We start from the raw sequence: 16519 nt of genomic DNA on the forward strand, positions 1-16519 counted from the left end.
AATTTCCTTTCTGAACTATTTCTGTTGAGAGTTTTAATGTTTAAAATCTGTTAGATTGTTACTGACAGCAGCTACATTTAAGTTTCACTTTCTGCTCTGACTGAATGCTGCTGCAGCATGGAGGTGTAGTTCTCAGTCATCCTGGACATGATCATCCTGAGAGTTTTAGCTGAAAACAGCTGGACATTTCTGGATATGTTGGAGACATTTAGCTTCTCATCCCAGAGGCTTCTTCCAGACTTTGGTTGTGGTCAGAAACAAACACACTGGTTGTGCTGCAAGTCTTTTTCTTTTTTTCTCCAAAACATGTTTTTGTCTAAATGAAGGTGATGTTGTTGTTCATAGAATTAAAAATCATGTTGAAGTTAAGATTATTTCATCAAGTAGGACCTGTGGTTAGCTGGCTCATATAAAACATGTCATGTCTTGAAAGAATCGGGAATCGATAGGAATCAGAATCGAAACGAGGAATCGGAATCAGAATCGGAATCGGAATCGTTCAAAATCAAACGATGCCCAACCCTAAATTTCTGTTTCATTTTTGTGTTTGTCTTGCCTGTTCTTACTGCTGTAAAGCACATTGAGTTTCCTTTGTGTAGGAAATGTGCTATTTAAATAAAATTGTCTTGTCTAAAGTATGATAAAATATCAATGGGAGTCTTCATTAGGACATTAAAGGTGCATTATGTAGAAATGAAGTGAAAATGACATCTTGTAGTAAAATGTGGTTACTGCAACCACTTTAAACAACTCTGGAGCTTTTTGAAGGCTGTCATCAAATTACAATTGTTGGCGCTGCACTATTAGCTCGCAGGAGACACGGCACCCCCACACTCACTGATAGTAAACAGTAGTTACGTCCCTCCTTCCTTTGTTTTGAAAGAAGAAAAACTGACAATCCCTACCAGCTGGATATGAAATATGTTTCAGTATAATCTTCCTTCCAAGATGACTGAAACAGACTCTTTTGGGATTTTCTCATTGTTAAATCCTCACTATATTCTTACATACTCCACCTTTATCTTCATTTTCTTTATTTTGTTTTAGTGTTCAGACTGATTCATCACATTACAAATCCTTCTGAAAAGACATGACAATGAAAACGGAATGTGTCCTGTTATTAACTTGGCTGTCAAATTCTACATTTTATGCTCGTCTCTCTCCTATATTTAGCAAGCTTTCTTGGAGCTCTAGTGTTCAGACCCCTCTGCCACACTTCACTGGGTAAATATGACATGAATTGCTTCTGCAGGCTTGGTGTGTGAAGTGGAGTATTGATTTACATGCAACACCATATTCTTATCTGTCAGATTTCTAGTGGTCAGTGCTGCATGCATACTATTCAAAACACTTTTGTTTTCTGGGCAAAAGGAGATCTGAGGCACTCAGGAGATGCAAAATTAAAAAGCCTTTATTGGTGCATGGCTTAAATAGTTAAAAACAAATGCTGACGTAGGGCTGCTCAATTAATCGAATTTTAATCACGATTACGATCTGAGTTTTGAACAATTATAAAAACAAAACAAGCCGATTATTTGCTCCTCCCACTTGCGCTGCCCTGAGTTGCAAATGAAGCGCTTCTCCCACAGTTTTGCCAACTAGGCGACTTTGACGCTATTTCTAGCAGCTTTTCAGAACCCTTTCTTGACTTTTTAAATCTCAAAAGTACCTAGCGAACACCTCAGAAACATCTCTGGTAACCCTTAGCTACTTTCTGGATAATTGTCGTCAACATTTCCTGCAGGTTAGCTAAACACTCCGCCTGCGCTCCGGACCGTTCTTCACAACATTAGGAAAGGGAATGATGTAGTGATGTGTCGGTCGCTACAGAAACGGCTCTCAGAGTCGGCTCTGTTGGATTAACCAGAGTGAGTGACACACACACCGCACCTGCGGACTCCTGAGCTTCTAAAAACAGCTAAATGTGGGCGTGTGGCGTGCTAAACACACGTGCAGCTTGCCCCGATTGCTGTGAGACCGGGTTGGGGGGTGGGGGGTGCAGCTGTGGTTGGGACAGTTATTACATTAACTGATGGACTTGTAAATAAATAGTTTATAAATAAGGTAGAAATAAGTTCCTCACGCTGATAAATGATAACTAATCTCTCTGAGGACACGGTGCTAGTGCACTCTCCTACAGCACCTTGACACGACTAAATAAATGTTACGCAACATTTTGTGAACATCAATTTATTTGCATTTATTTGTTATAAATGCCACTGTATAATTCTTGCTGTCAGTATTTGCAAGATATTGGTATTTGGGTCTGTACTGGTTAGACTTACATGAGTTAAACCAAGGTCTATAGCCCTTGGGTCATAGACTATGAGCTATAAGTATATTGGTCATTTTATACTGGGAATCAGGAGTTCTTTTAGTGATCATCTTGTTTCTTATTATTGTCCTGATTGTGCCCTGAGCAATTTTATGACTGAATGAAAACAAATAAAATCAACATTAATTGAAAAATCGTCCTAAATGATCGTGATCTCAATTTCAGTCACCATAATCGTGATTATTATTTTTGCCATAATCGAGCAGCCCTATGCTGACACGTTTCAGCCCACAGGGCCTTCGTCAGGGCTCAAAATGTTTGTAGGTCCTCTCACTTCCTTGTTAAGAAGGCCAATCAGTGGTACCTGCTGAAGTTGGGCAGGTAGACAGCATCAATATTGGATGACCAATATCGCACAAAAACACTCTTTTACGTTCTAAACAATTCTATTGTAAGGAGAAATACTTACAAATGTTAAATTACACTTAGAGAATTGAGAAAAAGAAAAAAATTATAAGTAAATATGGTACAAATATAGAAAGAAAACAGAATCACAAAAAAGGAGCGAAATCCAGTTCTCCAAAAGGTACAGCAATGGGAGCATGTTTTGCACCCAGTTACTCTAATCTTTTTATGGGACTTTGTGAAGAAACATATGTATACGCTACTTGTAATGTCTATGCTGATAAGATGATGTGCTGGGGAAGATACATTGATGACATTATTCTGTTGTGGTCTGGTTCAGAATCAGAACTACTTCAATTTCATTCATATCTGAACAATACTAACAAAAGTTTGAAACTTAGCCTAGATTTCTCCTCTTTTGAAATTAATTTCCTAGACCTGAAAATCTCAAAAAATGTTAATGGAGATTTACACACTTCTATTTTTAGAAAACCAACTGACCGTAATACGATCCTCAGAGCAGACAGCTTCCATCCATCATGGTTTACTAACAACATTCCTACTGTTCAGTTTCAAAGACTTAGACCAGGGATTGGCAACCTTTTCCCATCAAAGAGCCATTATTACCCATTTCCCACAGGAAAGAAAACACTGGGAGCCGCAGCCATAGATATGTATATAAACATAGACGTGTTTATATACATATCTATGGCCGCGGCGTTGTGGGCGGGGCCTACCCTCAGACAGCAGAGAACTGCTTTAACCAATCACAACAGGTGACAGCAACCAATACCAGTCGCTCATTTACCTCAAAGTTATCTTTCAACAGACGATAATTAATAAAACAGTTCGTATAAAATTGATCCAAAAGTTGTAGCTCATCTGTGCTACAATATTTCGATATTTGTCACCCTGCTAGTGGTTTCAATAGTTGAGCAGGTGATGCTTTTTGAGGCGTCACACATAACTGTTCAGAATACAAATCCAGGCTCTGTCTCATTGGACTGTTATAATTCAACTTTGTACTGAACTAAACTTTGCATTAAACATTGTTGAAAAGGTAAGAAAAGGATCCAATCAGTTAGGTTTTTTTCCTCATTTACACTGACGGAGATAACGGCGCAGTGTGCGTGGCTCTGGTGTTAATCAGGTTTAATATTTCCGTTTGTAACAATCTTCACAAGAAGGTAAAACGGTTAAATGACAGGGTTCGCACTGACCGGATATTTCCCGTATTTGATTGTTTATTTTGACGGAGAAATCTTAAGCCTGCAGATGCGCTGACATTTTAATCGTTACGCACATCGTGGAGGTAGCTACACCAATCAGGAAAAGATTCCCATCAGAATACCTGAGATGGACACTGAGCTCAGCGCAGCTCGCTGTCAGCGCATGCGTAAGGTGGACAGCTAGCTGAAGATGTGTAGATCAAGGACTTGGAGCACAGAACCAGAACCATGCAGGAAGATTCTGTGTTTTCTAAACCCGGTCTCTCAGAGACTTGTCACTTAAAAAATGTTCCCTGATTATGAATCTTTGGCTGAATAGCGCTTGTTCCTGTCTCCAGCACTGCGACGCATCCATGAGCCTGTCTGAGGAACAGTCAAGAATCTCATATCCTCTTCATCTCAGAAAGCGCTTATAGAGTCTGTAGAGTTAATCTGCATACTGAAATCCCCTCTGTTGCTATTCAGTGGAGATTCCAAAAATGACCAATCAGATTAACCTATGAAGCTTATATCATATATATAAATATCCCGGATACTTATATATCAATCTAAGTTCATACTTCAACCTGTTTGATCTAATTTTATTCCAAAGATTAATGTTTATTTTAGATAATTAAATTTAATAGCAAAAGTTATTTTTGAATCAGAAACTAGGATCTTTGCTTTCAAATAACCAGAAATATTATACCTTTTCTGTGTTTCGTTTCAATAATGAGGTAAGTTTAAAAATGAAGAAATTTAATTACTAACCCCCAAATTCCACTACCTCCGCTCCGCTCCGCTCCGACACGAACACCGGAGCAAAATCGGTCCCGTTGTAGTCAATCAGAGCAATTCCACTACTGCGGCCGTGCTCCGGCAGTGCGGCGCCGTGCGCCGCCCTCTGTTCCGGCGTCCGGCAAAAATAGAATCGATCCTATTTTCGCCGGACGCCGGAGCACCTCCGCAGTAAATGGACAGAAATCACAACGGCCCAACAGGAAAAGGAGCAAGCACAATTTCCGTTTTTCACAATAAATCGATAAACAAAAGGCGTTTTTTGTTTCATATGCACAGGTTTAACAACTTTTAACAACTATCAATGACGGCTGAAGTTTAAATGCACAAAAGTAAGCCATAAATACAGTTTCTACTATCAAAGTAGCCACACTTTGTTGATCCAAACACTGCTGATCTCTCAACACAAATGATGGGCAGATTAAACAGTTCATTTCGATGCTTCTCCCACACAACGGGTGTTTGGATCTAACTTCCGCGTTTATTGCTCGGACTGTATCGCAAGATCTCGAAAATCCCGCGCATGCTTGTTTGCCCCCCTCAGGTCTCCGCACCGGAGCGGAGCCGTTGTAGAGCGGGTACCAGTAAAAATTGAGGTAGGAAGCGAGCGGCTGCGGAAGGCGGGGGCGGAGCGGAGCGGAGGTAGTGGAATTTGGGGGTAACAGTTTTAAACTTGAAGATTTGAAACGACAATTATAAAATGACAATTCATGAATGGCAATTTTAATGACAAATTTTAACAGCTTTGATATTAAACTTGTTTTAAAAGCAAACTCCTGTGTTGGATGGAAAACTAATTTGAGAATGGTGAGTTTGGATGTGTGAATGAAGTTCTCAGAGTTCACAGACGCCTTCTGTGTTCTACCTCACCTATTAGACAACCCTCTGGTTGGATCCGGAGGTCTGGGGAGCTGTCGGCTCGGGGCACTCAGGTCCGGCAGATGACCAAGTTACCGACGCTCTGATCCAGGAGTTGACGTCAGGTGCACAGGAAAAACTGGTTTTGCGTCCGGGCAGATTCTTAAGGAATCTCAGCATTAGCTGGTTCTTAGGCTTTCTTAGCATTAGCTGCAGTTACAGGTGCGTTCATTCGAGGCTATCCTGTCGACGTGACAGAACAGCTGTTGAGGCTGGGCGGCCGACCCTAGTCCTCGGGATGCTCTCGTCGCCACAAAAGCATCAGCTTGGTTCAAGAACTGACTCTAAGCTCTGACTCTAATTTGATTACGCACAAGCAGGTGACCTCTACAGGTTTACACGGACGATCTTTAAATTTAGAATTGGCTACAGATAAAAAATGAATGCAGTAAAATAAAATACATTGTAATTAAATATTCATTAATTAGTTTACAAGCAGAGAGCCACATCAGATGGATGAAAGAGCTGCATGCGGCTCCAGAGCCGCGGGTTACCGACACCTGACTTAGACATATTTGTAACACAAAGGAAGAATTTGAAAAAAATGCTACAGTTATGCACCAGAGATTTACAACAAGAGGATACCAGCAAAGAACTATACTCAAAGCGTATAATAAGACTAAAAGCATCCCAAGAGAACAACTATTGGTTCCTAAAGAGAAGAACCCACAAAGATCAGATGGGGTTTATTTTGTGACCCAATTCAGTGATCAAGCCAACAAGAGAAAACAAATAATTACAAAAACCTGGGACCTACTGAAAAGCGACAGTACTCTTGGGGAAGCTCTCCCAGATACTCCTACTTCAGACGAGCTCCAACGTTAAATGATCAGCTTGTTCAAAGTCAACTTCCTCCACAGCAACAAAAAACTTGGCTATCAACTCGAAAAGGCAACCATAAATTTGGAAATTGTGTTCATTGCGACAACACTAATTGTTTTGCTGATGTTTTCACAGGACATTCTTTTTACATTAATTCATTGCAATACTTAATTTGTGGTCTACAGACTAGAATGCCCATGTGGTTCTTTTATATTGGGAGAACTAAACGTAAGTTAAGAGTAAGACTTGCAGAACACAAACAAGCAATCAGATCTGCATTATAAAGATAAAAATCATGGAAGCTGTAACTCTCTTAAAATCACAGGGATTTAACATATAAAACATTCAATTAGAGGAGGTGATAGGCTTAAAAAACTCTTGCAAAGAGAATCATTTTGGATTTATTAACAGCTGCGAATTTTCCAGGTCTTAATGGAGAATTGGATTTCGCTCCTTTTAATTCTATGTTTTCTTACCATATTTGTACCATATTTACTTATAGTTTTTTCTTTTCCTCTATTCTCTAAGTGTAGTTTAACATTTGTAAGTATTTCTCCTTACAATAGGATTGTTTAGAATGTAAAAGAGTGTTTTTTGTGCGGTTTTGATCATCCAATCGTGAGGCTGTCTACCTGCCCAACTTCAGCAGGTGTCACTGATTGGCCTTTTTAACAATGAAGTGAGAGGACCTAACATTGTGAGCCCTGACGAAGGCACTGTGGGCTGAAACACGTCGACATTTATGGTTTTAACTATTTAAGCCATGCACTAATAAAGGCTTTTTTTAATTTAGCATTTCCTGAGTGCCTCAGATCTCCTTTTGCCCAACATTCATGTGGATCCCTTGGCTGAAGAGCACCAGTGAGAGCACCAGATAAAATTTCTTACACCCCTGCAGCACTTCCAGCATTTTTTCTATTTTCACTTTTGTTTTCTGTTTGAAAAACATGTGTTATCTCCATGGAAGCAAACATCTTTTTCTATTTAAATTAAATGTTTTCTGAGAGTGATTTTGTAAGTCACTTTGAGTCCAGATGTTGCTGTAATAACATTAGAATTTCCCAAAAGCAACAGTTTTTTCCCCCTGACGCTTAACCCAACCTATTCATGTGTCTTTTCAAACAGAGCATGGAAAAAGTTGCTTAGTGTTTGACAGGAAGTTGGATAATGCACAAGGACATAATTTATCTTCTAATAGTCTATGTCGGTCTTACTCACGTTTTTATACACATCCTGAAGGATGTGGGCAATAAGACTTGTAAGGAAAACACGTCGTCTGACATAATTTCAGGTGAACCTCGTAAACGTGGGCTAAAAGCAATAAACACTGGTTTAAGTTCATGGTGTTTGGTGATTGTTTACATTTTTAAACACATAAAGAGGCCATTCACTCATATTTTTAATACATTTGTAGTGGTCTCTAGCAGGAATGAATGCCTTGTAAGTCATACTCTGGGGGTAAAACCTCTGGCATGCCTGTTTCAGCACGGATAATTCAGCTGGAGGAGAAAGTAGCTTCAGACGACAGGATTTGGAGTCTTGTTTCCTGATATTTGCAGCCTAGTGAACTAAACCAAATTGTTGCTTTGCAAAGTTTGGTCTAGGAACGCTCCACTGGAACCTCCGCAGCCCCTAGCAGCATTCCGGCTGGCCAATCACAGCGCTCTATAGGAGTTTCAAACTGACAGAGCGCTGTGATTGGCCCACCATTGTGGACCAATCACTGTGCTCTATTCACTTTGTGGGCCATTGAGGTACTCTATTCGTCTGGTGGGCAGGATGATGCGACTGAGTGGAGCAAGACGGCGACCGCTAGTTTAAAACGGCTTTTACATCAATTTTGGACTATTTGGACTTGGGCTTTATTAGAATCATGAGCAGATAGATGTATATATGTCATTTATTTAGAAAACAGATGTATTTCAGCAGTGGACTGCCTTGTTTACCATCATCTGTTGTGGCGAGTACGTCACATTGTTCATTGTCCAGTAGCATGCGGAGATTGTTTGAAAGACAACGGTAGAACCTGCCCCACAGACGAGAACACCAATGGAGAGTTGCCAGACTAAATATTACATTTATTTAGTCTTGCTTGCCAGGCTATGACGTTTGGTCATCTCTCCTATGATTGCCAACAGCAACATGACTTTACAGGTGTTTCTGTCCAGCTGATCCAAAAGTTATACAAATGAATGCAAGTGTTTGCAAATGATAGTGTTATGCAATCAGAAGCAAAAAAAAAAAAAAAAAAAAAACGTGGAAAACTTTAACATTGCTATGTCACTTAAGCACTCCAGGACTGCAGTGATGCAATCAAAATCTCATCCTTTACCCTTCATCTGAGTTGTTTCTCATCTGTAAAGGATTTGCTCTGACTTGGCAAAAGAAGATGTCTAAAGCTCTTAAGTAGCTTTTCATCAACAGCACTTTAACGGTTGAATCTTCTTTTCTTTGGAACATAATCACTCCACCTTATCTGTTATAAGTTGTTGAAGTTCCAATTTATGTTTAGAGAAACTTAAAACGTTCCTGTGACTAAAGTCAACATAAGGAGTTCCAAGAAAGGTTTTGTCTTGTCAGCCTCAGTAAGTAGGAACAGTTATTTCCCGCAGAGACAGACTGAACACAGATGACAGGGCGGTACCCCAACATCAGAATATCAAAGCAAATGTTCACATGCATCTTCCTAAAAATTCCCATGCCCCTCATTTTCCGCATTATGAAGTCAAATGTCTTCTGTAAAGTAGTTTGTTACCCAGCTTACAATTCTCTATGCTGACAGCACCTGGGTTTGGGACATCAGTAATAAAACAGATAGTTTTTTAGGTTAATACTTGGCAGACTTTTGTTCTATGTTTGTAGTAGAGAATGTTGCTGTGTACTTTAGCCATAAGTTTTAGAAGCTAACAATTACATAACATAACCGGAAGTCTTTTTTTATTTAATAACTTGATGAGAGCTATAAACATTTAATAAAAGAAGCATAACTGTGATTACAAGAGAGGACCTATTTCTGCAGAACATTCCAGCAGCTAGCTTATTGAGTCTAAAATGCTTTGACTGTTGTGAGACAGTCTTCTTTTCTTCTTGCCAGAGGGCCTCTGCAGGAGGTGAAGTCATAAACATGGCTGGGAAAGTGGAACTGGCAAAAGTGAGGAAGTCTGTGTGAACCCCCCACCCCCCGCAAAAACACATGACTTCACTACACCTGTCAGCACAGTACAGTCTCAAAAGGCTAATGTGTAGCTTGCTCTTTACCAGCAGTACTTTTGCCCAGTGGAAGTGTTTAAGGCTCCTGTAGCACAATGGTTGAAAGTAAACCTCTCCTTTTTCAAAAGGAACTCTAATAGTTGGACGGTTTGCTGATGAATGACCAAATTTCTTTTGCACGAAGTCAACAATGACCGCTAATTAGCTGGTATGCATATTGGTTCTCAAACTTAATATAATTAACACAGGTTATGGTAATAAATATAACTAAACGCTTCACTTATTAGTTCAGTGTAGTTGTCCATTCATGGTCAGGGTTTGATTAAAATGAAGAACTTTGACTTAAATATATTTTCATGTACAAATTATAAAAATGGCACAAAATGTGTCAGCTGACCTTTTATTTTATTAGAAACATAATTTTTGCAGTTGTGCAGACATAGGAGCTGTAATTGGTCAAACATGGCTTTGGTGCTGAGTTTCTAGTAATGACGTGTGTCTCTTGTTGTGGTGATGATATTAATAATGTAAAAAAAAAATCAAGAGCCAGTGTTGGACTCTCCTAGATAATTAACGTTCACTCTCCAACATGACACCAGTTGATTGTGTAGGTGAAGGAGTGTGCTAAATTTTTAATCATATCCCCCTGCAGTTCTGTCTCTGAGCACCATTGAAAGAAACAAAGTGAGTTTCAGTGGCTGCCTATTTTAGATGGAAAGGTCACTACTGGCTCTGGTTACTGTACGATCCAGTGACTGTGTCCGGGTGAGCTCAGAGTACAGTTGTTTGCAGCTTTTGATACTGGTTGGAAAAGGCTTGTATAAGGTGTCCTATAATTTAACTAACATATTTATATTTATGTAAAAGCACCATGTTTACGATGAAGAAGAGTCAGTTCATAAAAATGTGTCAAACTGACTCCAGAACATATTTAACACCTGTGTCTTATTAATATTGTATCGTTTAAAGCCCAAGTTCCCTGAAAAAATTATTTTACATGTTATTTTTAAGTTACGATCATTAACTCTGAGTTTAACATGCAGGATAAATGTGAAAACAGTGTTCTACCCCTATTTCCTGCATTAGCCGCTGACAGAAAATAGATGGGGGAATGCTCGGATTAGGAAAGCTAGTCAATTGCATGTCAGTATTATTAAACTGGCATTCATGGTCTCTCTTATCTTGGCTGTTGATTTCGTGTCCAGGAGGGAGCAGAGCATGCTTCGGCTTGTAGAAGCTAAATGTTAGCATTAGCATCTCCACAACGCAGTAGATCTCCTGCAGGCTTGTGTTTCAGCACGGAGAATTTAACCAGAGGAGAAAGGAGCTTCAGACGACATGATTTGGAGTCTTATTTGCTGATATTTGGACGTCACGCTTCTGATTGGATAACAACAATGCAAGTCTACCACTGACTCTGATTTCTCTGTAATGTTGATCTTTTATCTCCACAAATAACACAAGCCTGAAGGAGTTCTGCTGTGTAGTGGAGTTGCTAATGTAAATGTTTAGCTTCTACTAGTCGAGACATTCTCTGCGGCTTCCTGGACGCTAAACCAACAACAGCCTTCCTCGTCACGAGTCAAAAGGGGTGAGTCCATAAATGTTCTGTGACAGTGTGACATAGATCTGTCAGGCTTTTCAAATCCTAGAGTTCCATCTTTTTCCTATCAGAAGCTGCAAGAGATAGGTGTAGCAGACTATTTTCATGTTCAGCCTGCATGGCAAACTCAGAGTGACTGATTATAATCAGAAATAATTGTTACAAAATGATTTTTCTGTGAAGTACCACTTTAAAAGCAGACAAAATAAATTCAGTTGAGTGCAATGAAAGACTTTGAGCCCAAAGTCTACACACAATTTATTTATTCAAATTTTAAAAGGTTATTGATAAAAAAAATTCTAGAAAAAGTAAAGCATCAGCAATCATCGAAAAATGCAGACAACTAATACATCAGTAAAACACAATACTTGTTGCATATAACAAATATAATTTGTTCTTGGTTTTCATGGAAACATGAATTTAGTCTGAAAACGAAACAAACAAAAATGACTTGTAGACATTCTCAAATGGATTCATAGAAATAATGGATGTCCTCAATTTTTTATTTCATTTAAAAACAAAACTTTTTCTGTTAAATCTTTGGAAATCCTTGGCTCTTGAATCCGTTAGTTTTAGAAGTTAATCTGAGGAGATTTTATCTCCGGCTTTCTGAAGCATTTCCCTCTTCTTTGATTGTCTTTCCTTGACACATACAGTCAAAACAACTTGATGGTGTCCAGATCCAGAGGCTGTGCTGGCTGCTCCATTACAGTCAGAGTTCTTATTATGTTTGTTCTGTAAACTTTCATAACATATTTTGTAGGTGTATTATGCTTCAGTTTCTTTTTGTAGGGTTAAATTAGTCCAATCTAGCTTGGTTTTGCAGACTTTTGTGAGTTTTCTCCCTCAAGCTCCATTCCTCTGTACAAATCTCCTCCAAAACACCTCTGACCATCATGTTGTTTAACAGGTTCTTCTAATAATCCTTTAGCCTCATCCATTGATTAACTTGGGTAATCTGCCATACCAGGAGATCAATGCAGATGACAGCTGCTGAAAATAGGACCACGTGCAATCATCTAGATCTTTCTCTAAAAATCATTGGATTTGTTTTGTTTGTGAATTGCATGACAGTGTGCATTCCTTTGGGCAACACAGACAAAATATTCCCAAACTTTTGAATGTCAGGGCGTGTGTTTATGTCTGAACGTGTTCTTGTCTGCCCTTGCACACATAAGTGTTGGGGTTTAAATTTATTCTCAGTGACTCACAAAAAATTCCGAATGCCAACCTTTATTCAAATAAAAAATCTGCGATTAAATGTTTACTAATCATCTTTGTAACCTTTTATTCATAAACTCATATTCTCATGTCTCATGTAATCCAAATGGTTATGTAGTGAACATGTGGAGGATTGTGAATTAAATAACAAAACCATGGATGTTTGTTATGAAGTAGGACTTTTACTTGTTTGGAATGGGTATATTCCCACCACTGAGGCCGATTTGATTTGTATGTCGATACGCTACCAGCAATACAATACATAAACAATGGATCCCTGTGCTGTTACGTTTTGATCAGATTCATCCCTGCTGATGTTTTATTGATGATTAAACAACGGTTTTCGATTCAATACAATTATTGATGCGACTTGAAACAGTTCAAGACATTATAAAGAATTTACAAGCCCAAGTTTAGTTTTTAAAGAGATACATCACATCTTTTTTTTTAATATTTTTTAAACATTTTTTGTGAGCCAGTATGTGCTAAAATGACCCTTTACTGGCTTTACTGGTCACTCAGACCCCCACCACCCTCTGTGGCCTGAATACGGCATTTGCAACTTCAGAGTGCCGGTCTTAGAAAAAATTGAGTTGGCACACCTGGCACTGCAATCTGTTTCCATCACATTTCCTTTAGATCGTGAACACAGCTATTAGATTAAGGTGTTAAAAAGACTAATGAACAGCAAGGAGATAAGTTTTGCTTTTGGTTCTACTAAACGGACACTAGGGGTTGCTAAAAGCAAGCCAAAACTGCCTAGTTTCCCTTTTAACATAATCACCATTATTTTTCCCTCTCTCTTCTCTACCTCTCGAGCTCAAGCGTCCCCTTATTGGGTAACAAGAAAGTGCAGCAGCAAAAGCCTCGGACTCAAAGGGTTAAGAAGAAAGTGAAAGTAAAAGCTGAAGATGAAGGGAGATGTGGATTTATCTCAATTCTGGGCCTGGAGGGCCGGTATCCCGCACATTTTAGTGGTTTCTCTGCTACAACCTTCTAGATTTGGTGGTTGAATCCCCTGTTCAGCAGCTCGCCAGTCTCTGCAGAAGCCTGTTGATTGAAATCAGGTGTGTTGAAACGGAGTTAAAACGTGCTGGATACTGGCCCTCCAGGCCCGGAATCGAAGACCCCAAATGAAGGCAATTAATTTTTTTTGTTTTTGTTTTTTTGTTTGTTTGCTAAGCCCGCCCCTGTCCTGTCCATGCAATATGAACTGAGCACCAGTTAGCACTAACCAATCACTGAGCTTGCTCAAGCATTTATGGACGTTCCTTGGTTGATGCAGAGTTGGCGACCTTTCTCATGGACAAGTCCTTTTATGAAAACACAACATAATGTGAGCATAATAATTGTAAAACGATGTGTTTTAGCTCTGTTTTGTTAACTATAGGTGCGCATTCATGAACGAGAAGCGTTGCTATCGGCCGAAATTATGGAAAAGAAACTAGGTCATGGTGTGAAAGGCTTGTCAGCCACTAGATGTGCCATCATATAAAATAAATAATCTGGACAGAAATTTTTTGTACCATTAATGAAATAATCTAGACAGAAATTTTTTGTACCATTGACCCTGTGCACGAAAAAAATACTATTGTCCCGATTCCGACCGGAAGAATAGGTCAGTTATTTCCAGCTAGTGTTATGCTAATGAAGATACATGGTAAATAAGAGGATAAATTAAGATATTTAATTGTAAAATTTTGCTTTGATTGGCCTGTCTGTGTTGGAATGTATTCGTTTGTGGGTATCAACGGGCAGCAGTAGCTCAACAGGTTGAGCGGGTTGTCCAGTAATCGGAAGGTTGCAGGTTCGATCCCGGCTCCGGACAGAGAATTCTGCTGTTGTGCCCTTGGGCAAGACACTTAACCCACCTTGCCTGCTGGTGGTGGTCGGAGGGACCGGTGGCGCCTGTGCTCGGCAGCCTCGCCTCTGTCAGTGCGCCCCAGGGCAGCTGTGGCTACATCGTAGCTCATCCCCACCAGTCTGTGAATGTGTGTGTGAATGGATGAATGATACACTGTAGTGTAAAACGCTTTGGAGTCCTTACTCTGAGAGGCGCTATACAAGTGCGGGTCATTTATCACATTTATAACCAGCTCAGTGGCCTAGTGGTAGAGTGTCCCCCCTGAGACTGGGAGATCAGGGTTCGATTCCTGGTCGGGTCATACCAAAGACTTTGAAAAAATGGGACCCAATGCCTCCCTGCTTGACACTCAGCATTACGGGGTTGGATTGGGGGGTTAAAACACCAAATGGTTCCCGAGCGCGGCTGTGTCTGCAGCTCACCGCTCCCCCAGGGGATGGGTCAAATGCGGAGAACAAATTTCGCACACACATCAGTGTGTGTGACAACTAATGGGACTTTAACTTAACTTAACTTAATTTAACCTACTCCTCACCCCTCAATTGGAATGAACGTATAAGCAATACAGCTGCTAGAAAACAGGTTAATGTTAATGGTATGTTTCTATTCATATATTGGCATATATTCATATAATTAGAGTTGTTGGGGTAGCAATGCAGCCTCTAAATAAGGCTAAACAATAAATAAATAACTAATAATAACTAGCTAACTGCCATGACGTCATTGAAATCGCTGCTGGCTAGTTTGAATAAACGTCTGTAAATGCCGTATAATAACAACAAAGCACATCTGACACACTCTGAACTTTCAGGGAAATAGTGCTAGTGATTTATAACAAATAACTGGCAAAATAAAAGACTTTAGTGGTAGACGTAGAGGCTGCACTGCTGCCACAACAACTCCCGTTATGGATATACGCCGATCGTGGATGGATATTTCTCTGACTCCAATTAGCACTAAAGTTCCTTGGGTGAGTAAATGAACATATTGCATAGTAGAAATAAGGTCCAGGTAGCAAAAAATAACCCTGTAGTTACAGAGTTGCCATGCCCCTTTTAGTCAAGTTTGCACTAGTTAGCACAGCCGCGTTGTGTACTCACTTTCATAGTAGTGCACATACTGGGATATGTACATTTGCATCCCTTTTCTTGTCTGCTTTGTGGAGCAGATGAAAACGCGTCGACAATATGATGAACATCATCGACTGAAATTTTCGGCTGATTCCCAAAGCATCTGGAAAAGTACAGTTCACTGCATGCACCGTCAATGTTGACATCACTGTGAAGAGAACAGTAAGGGCCGCGGCTCTCCGAGGTCATCAACCGGAACTAGCATTTGCTGTCATGAACAGGGTCCATTGTAGGAAACGTAAATGACCAAATTTTATAGCAATATGAAATGAAAAATTAAACTATAGTGAGATGTAAAAAAAATCGTTTACTTTTTCTACAAACATCTTTGTGATTACTTTGTTGCTTATTAGTATTTTTGTGCTTTCTATAATAACATTAGCAGTAGTAAATCTCTTTTTGTATGACTTCGTGTTATTTTGAAATTAGGGACACTTAATTAGGACACTGATGAGCAAGGCTGTGCTGATCAAATAATCACCACACAGCAACATCTCCAAAGCAGCGTTTGAAAGTGTCAAGCAAAAAGCACAAGGTCAATTTTAGAAAATTATGCCATTTTAATATATAATTACGGCAAATCTGACTTGTCCCTGGAGGTGTGGAGACAGCAGAAATATCAACTGCTCAGCCCTGTCTGGCTGCCTATTTTTCACCACACTCATTCTCAGCACCCTTGCCAGAGGCTTGTAAAAAAGAAAAAACCATTACTGATAAGATGGCAAGATTTATAGGCAGTGATATGTGGCTGGTTGGTTCTGCTCGAGGGGAAGGTTTTAGGGTAATGACAGAACTGGAGCAACATTATAAAGCGGTGCCACACGGTGCTGGAGCTGATTGACAACATATGAAAAATATACAGAACAAGGCAGGCTAAACGACCACCGACAAACAGGCCTTAGCTCACACTTAAATACATCTAACTATGTCACACCAGTGTGTTTAAGAATAAGCTTTGATACAGGAATAATTACTGATCCAGTTCATTTTATGTTTAGTTGTGGACTAAAGATTTATATTGACAAACTCTGATGTGCAAAATGTAAAGGACTATAATCTAATGTG

The 16519-nt window shown here is 39.6% G+C and overlaps 1 protein-coding gene across 2 annotated transcripts in view; it reads left to right on the plus strand.

Moving 5' to 3' along the window:
• Positions 1-16519, plus strand: part of trip4 (thyroid hormone receptor interactor 4) — a 141929-nt gene that overhangs the window by 27234 nt on the left and 98176 nt on the right. The window lies entirely within an intron of this gene.

The sequence above is a fragment of the Nothobranchius furzeri genome, chromosome 9, assembly GCF_043380555.1.
Source record: "Nothobranchius furzeri strain GRZ-AD chromosome 9, NfurGRZ-RIMD1, whole genome shotgun sequence".
Classification (NCBI taxonomy): domain Eukaryota; kingdom Metazoa; phylum Chordata; class Actinopteri; order Cyprinodontiformes; family Nothobranchiidae; genus Nothobranchius; species Nothobranchius furzeri.